This window comes from Dermacentor silvarum, chromosome 6 (assembly GCF_013339745.2).
Source record: "Dermacentor silvarum isolate Dsil-2018 chromosome 6, BIME_Dsil_1.4, whole genome shotgun sequence".
Taxonomy (NCBI): Eukaryota; Metazoa; Arthropoda; class Arachnida; order Ixodida; family Ixodidae; genus Dermacentor; species Dermacentor silvarum.
The window spans coordinates 161,978,997-161,984,996 of NC_051159.1; the positions used below are offsets into that span (position 1 = coordinate 161,978,997).

Consider the following 6,000-nt stretch of genomic DNA (forward strand, 5'->3'; position numbering starts at 1 on the left):
AACAGACACAACAGCATTTATGCGCACCGTCGTCTTCATTCATTTAGGGAAAGCTTCGGAGGCAGTGTTCAGGCATGAGCTCAGAATTGTCAGAAAGAAAAACTATAGGAATGCCTCATAGAAATAGGTCTAGATCAAGGAGGGAATATGGAGTAAGGATGCAAGAACGAACATTCGGAGTTAACTCTGAAAAAAAAAAAATAAACGAAAAAAAGATAAACAGCAGACTTCCTTTTGAACGAATGACGGATGTTCTGACGGAGAAGCACCTTGGAACTTCATCCACACGCGCCTTCCTGTCCTCTGTACAATGTGTAAAAAAAGCTTCTCGAGATAAACTAAGAACATTGAAGTTAGTATTTAGCGAAAAATGGTTAACATGTAGGCAAGAGCCGAACAAAGTGCGATGTCTGCAACACGAGAAATCACTTAGTCCAAGGCCTAAGACTAGACGAGATACACGGCAATGAGGAGGAGGTATCGCTTAAAATTTGAAGAAGAAAACATTTGAAAACATATTGAAAAGTCACTCATTACAAGCAAGATAAAGACAAAATGACTGGCGAACAAAACGACAAGCACTGCTGTATGGAGCCAGAGCAGTTGCAAAGGAGTTACAAATTTAAGAGGATGCAAGTGGCTGAAGCTTTTTGCATCCGAGGAACAGTCAAAGCCGTACACATGACATCTAAAATTCAGGAGCAGATATTGGGATTGCTTGGCTGCGTATCAGGAGAAGGGGCAGAGCTACGTCGGCAAGAAGGTAGAGGAGATTAACTGTGGTGAAAAGAGGATATTAGGTAGGGAGCAATAAAGATGGCGGCAAAAAATCATAGATGTCTGAGCATCAAGGAACCAAGTGATAGGGCGCAATTGAAGAAACCCATAAAATACAGCGATCCGAACAGATATGTGACAAAGCTTCAAGAAGGAGAACGAAGTCATAAGAGTCTCGCTATTCTTTTCTTCTCCTTAGAGTGCATTTTTACTTGCGTTTTCTGCTGCCGCCCGATTCCTCGGTGTTTTCCAAAGTGGTTACGTGCCATACTTGAGTATCATTATCATCATACTACTCCTTAAACTTGTCACGAGCTGCAAGAACTACGTCTGGTGTCAAAGCTTTGTGTAAAGAAAACAATATCCAACTGCTTACACCCCGGACCCTATATACGAACGCTCAACCGACAGGAGTACAACCGCTCTCTTTTTTTTTCTCTCTTTTTTTATTCCACACTACAGGTCTCTGTGATGAATAGCATACTGCAAGGGATTTATATACGCATCTGATAACTATAGTGATGGTCGTGTGCGCTTTCATGATGGCAAAGCGTGCAAGAAAGAAGCACTGTTCATCCATGTTTATAATTTCGGGTGGCGAATCCCTGTACTGCAGCTCCTCATCAAGCGAAGAAGAGAATACGATTAAGACAAGCTATTCATTAAGTGCTGAATAACGAACAAATACTGACCAAGTACTGAATACGTGTCGGTCAAGGGTATGTAAGAGTGTACCCGAAGGTCATCGTGACCATAACCGTGCTGATAAAGGCACATCTAACCGAAATGCCGCATCAAAAATAGTTGATTCAGAATGTGAGCTTCCGGAAAGCTAGACTGCTAAAGCACGATCTTTTTTGGTGTGTTCAATCGGCCTGAAAATGTGGACAAGGTGCATGAAACGCAGCAGGAATTCACAAAGCACGGGAAGCGACGCGAGTGTCACATTCTAGTTTTCTTAAGAAGTTCTATGTTCATAATGTCAGGCGTGGACTGTGGCACTTCGCTTGGTTTTCTTTTCCTTTTTTAGTTATATAAAATACTACGGTTTAGCTGCACCGTGGCTCTTGCGGTCATTGTTGTACAGTTCGCAGCATCATGTCCGAGTTGCTGGAGTATGCACGCTGTTCTGATACTACCGCAATGACGATGGACGTCAGAGCTCCCTGCTTCAGACAGGCATGCGCGCTGAACCTCTGGGTACGATTATGTAAACCTTGTTGTACCTAATGAAGGGATACTAGAATCCTGTCGCACGCGTAATTTTTTCTGGTAAGTATAACTAAAGGACGGGTGAAGCAGATCAATAGCGTGACAAAAAAAAAAAAAGAATTTAAAGAATAAAAGCGAAGAACCCTGTTCCCCTGCTTAATTAACTGTACAACTCTCTTTTATTGGGCAAGACACAACCCGCAAAAATAACCTTGTTCAGTTTAAGGAATATTATAGTTCATTAGATGAGGAAAATTTATTAGAACATCTCAGCACTGACGGCGATAAGATTGCAGATTGCAAAGGAGCTAGAAACATATGCCATGAGTTTTCGCAATTTTTAATTCTTTTTCAAATAGTAATCACGAATGTAGAAGATAAGGCTGCAGTGCCCCGTGATGCGCAGATTGTGGTGATATATTTTGCTGCCGTCAGCGCCTGACTTTGGTGGGCAAAAGAGAGAAGCTGAATGAAGTGCGAACAGTCATTTTTGTTTTAGGTGGTCGAAGAGATAGCTATTGTGGCGAACTGCTTCGACGAGAGTCTCGCTGAAAGCTTACGCCTGACATTGTGGCATAGGGGTAGCCATGAACGTTCGTCACTTCCAGCTGGCCTTCCTTGTAACTACTTAGCTAACGCAACAGTACTTAGCTTTAATGGACTTATGAGAATCGGTTTAGTCAGCAAGACAGGTAGTTCCTTTGGCTTTGAGAGCATGCGCTGGAATGAAGCCGCAGAGGCTAAACGATGTCGGGCGGAGAAAAAGCAAAACGCGACGCTGAGTGTGTGTGTTTCCGTATCACAGCAGTATAGTCGCGGAAAGAGTCTAACCAACACCACCAAAATAAGACAAGGCCTGTTCACTCCGATCCATGACGTCATGCTAACTGGATAGAAATTTCCATTGCCAAGCATGGTGTTACGATAGCGGTGACGTCGAAATCGCCGCTGCTCACTCGGGAGCATTCCCATTATAGATTCTATGGCGGTCGGGCCAGGTAGCTAGCATCACGTCATGGATCGGAGTGAACAGGCCCTGTACTATCTAGGTGGCGTTGGTCTAAACCCCGTATTTCCAAAAGGTCCTCGGCTCGAAGCTCTTCCCCTACTTCACCGAGTTGAGCACAACGCCGCCCTTTGACTGATGAAGACGCTTCACTTCTCAATAATTGCCCGCATGATCGTAAACTGCAGTGACTACTTCTGTCGAGTGATGGCGCTGCTGTCTACTTTCTTGAGTAGAGGTGAGGTGAAATGTTCGGTGGAGGGACGTTCTAGAATACGGGGTAAACGAAGCTTGTTACGGCACGTCATCAACTCATTGTCTATGACACTTATAAGTGGGACAATCATGTTGCTGTAGAATGTCTCACAAGGTGCTCTCGCGCAGGACAAAGGGTGCTTGGGTTCTCTCAACAAGCGCATGCCATAGTAGTCGAGGAGTAGGGCCGTACACAGGAATTAATTTTGGGATGGGTATTACGGCAGCAACGGCGGCCATCTTGAAAGATTTATATTCACAAATTTTATCGTGCAGACGAAGCACATCGCTGAAATATGACAGTATAGAGCTATAATGCACATATTCACATGTACGTAAATACAATGGCATGTAAGTTGTGCTGAGCAGTATATCGCCGCGGCGATCATTCTGTGGGGTGTTAGGAGCTCCTAATGCTCCCCCTGGTTAAGGACCTGTCGGGGAGGTTTTGTTTTACTGCAGACAGACAGGCAGACGGTTTAGTGTTTGTCAGGTGATGGAAGAATACACAAAACACATACACATACACACACAAAAGGAGTTCAAATCTCCAGCTCTTACCCGCACGCCTTGAACGGCACAACATAGATTATGCCAGTACGCAGCTCTTGAATAAAAGTCCGCCCTCAGCGAAATGGTTGGTATGGGTGCGCATTTTGCAGAGGATACAGTCCAAGCTTTCGTGTTTTACTTGCCCACAATAAAACATGACATTGTTTTCCGTGTTTTGGCCAAGTGCGTGCAAGTGGTAATAGATATACACTATATTTTTGGTGGCTTGTACATTATGGTGGCTGGGGGCTCTGCGCACACATTTACGATCACTTTTCTCTCCGTTTGCCACTGCAGTAATCCCCCTCACTCATGAGCACCAAGCGTTAATTTTTTTCTTAATGTAGGGCGTTTAGCGCGCTGATTTGGCCTTGCATCGGTGAAGATGTACTTACCATCAGAACGGTGACAATGACGTCGCGTCTACCCGAAGTTCAATTACTAATCATAACTTTCCGTGCCAGGGATAAGGTTTGGAGAATTATCTGAAACAAACTTGGAACTAATAGCTACCGTTTAGAAGGAATCGGTTTTTAATTCTAAGCGGAATGCTGTCATAATCTCTGACGCCTTGTCAATTAGGTGACATTGTCGTTAACTAGTGGTATCACATTAAGCAGTGGCAGTTCGAGACATACTACAGAGCTACGCTTCATCCAACGAAGGAAACAATGAAGGAATGCTGAACCCATCGCGCTTGCATGCGTAATGTTGTCATTTCTTAAATGCGCTTGAACATGGCCTTCACTCCTTGGCCTCAGCAGGCACCTTATTGTTACAGCAGCAGATTACTGCACTAACTATAAGAGTCAGTTGTGACATTTCAAGCTACATGCTCTGTTCTAACCCCGAACCGTCCAGCAGCGTGGAGACGTCAAAGACTGATGTCAAGAGGCAGACTTTGTGCTTGATTTTTCTGACATCTCGGCATGACGTTATTTTTCCCTTTATTTTCTTGTCGCTTTGACAGTGAGAACAATAAAGAAGGAGCATGCTGCGTGGTCAAGACGAAATGAGCTGCTGTGCATGCCACACGCGTAATAGTTTCGTGAAGAAAGGTGCTTCTCGGACGATTAACCGGAGTGATCGTGTCAGTTTTTTGCACTTAGGTAGGCCCGCGCTGCGCATTCGGACGCACGCACGGTTTGCACGCCGTGGACAGCGTTCGTGAGGGATCGGTCCTATCGCGACTTACCCTAGTAGCGCTGCTGGCGACGCGGGTAATCCGGGCTTTGGGTGCCTGCGCTGTGGTCCGGAGAAGGCGGCGATAGCAGCGGCGGCGGCAGGCCGACCCGGGCCGCGGCGCAGCGCCGAGGCGTGCGCTGCTGAGGCGCCCAGGGCATCGCGCCTCCTCGCGGACCAGCCACCGCCGCGGAGGCGAGGGAGGCGGTTGAACGGGCGGGGGGCCGCCCCCCCGCAGGTCTCCCCCCACCTCACACTCTCTCACTCACTCGAGGCTCGCAGAAGAGGGGGGGAGGCCCGCTAGGCGAAGCCTTCGTTTCCTCGCTCGGGATAGTTCGGTGGGAAAGAGAAGAAGAGGCGTCACTGAGGCTGTCCCGTCGGAACACCCCGAGCGAGTGGTGTCCGCCGCTGGCAGCTAAAGGGCTACGACGTGGGCTCGAGCTCGGCCGGGGTCGACGTCGGTGCGCCGTGGCTGGGCCGCCGGAAGGAGAAGCGTTGCTGCGACGCCGAAGGTCGTCCGGCGTCGAGGGTCGCCATGTTGGCCAGCGCCGAGGGAGCGCCGTGCACTGCGCAGACGCGCCGCGGCTGCCGATTCCCGCTCTGTCTTCCGGTCCCCCCGCGCGCAGGCACCCCTGCCGCCACCCTCCCGCTTTCGGGCTCTCGCTCTGCGCTGTGTCTGTGCGTGAGTGTCTGTCTGTGTGTGCGAGGCGGCTGCGCGCGCCCAGCGCTCGCGGCGTCCAGAATCGACCGCGGGCCGCGCGCGCGAGCGCGCAGCCAATGCTGCGCCACCTTCTTCGTGGCGGGAAACAAAATACAAGTAGGAAACAATAGCGGAAGCAAGGAGTTGATGGCAACGTCCCGTTAGACCGGCTCCCTCCCGTTCCTTCGAAGGATACTTGAACAGCACGTGCACGCTTCCCAAACTGTGTTCCCACTGTTTCTTGAGCCGACCGACGCCTTTCTGTGTGGTCCTATAGCGCCCTCAGGTATTGCCTTAAATGGATCCTTCGTGAGGA

The 6,000-nt window shown here is 48.5% G+C and overlaps 1 protein-coding gene across 1 annotated transcript in view; it reads right to left on the reverse strand.

Annotated features, from left to right (window-relative positions):
* Window positions 1-5,568, reverse strand: part of LOC119456318 (probable G-protein coupled receptor 158) — a 213,687-nt gene extending 208,119 nt beyond the window's left edge. Inside the window, exon 1 of the mRNA XM_037718016.2 lies at window positions 4,998-5,568. The gene's annotated coding sequence lies outside the window, so the exon portion shown is untranslated. The remainder of the gene's footprint in view (window positions 1-4,997) is intronic.
* Window positions 5,569-6,000: the final 432 nt, after the last annotated feature.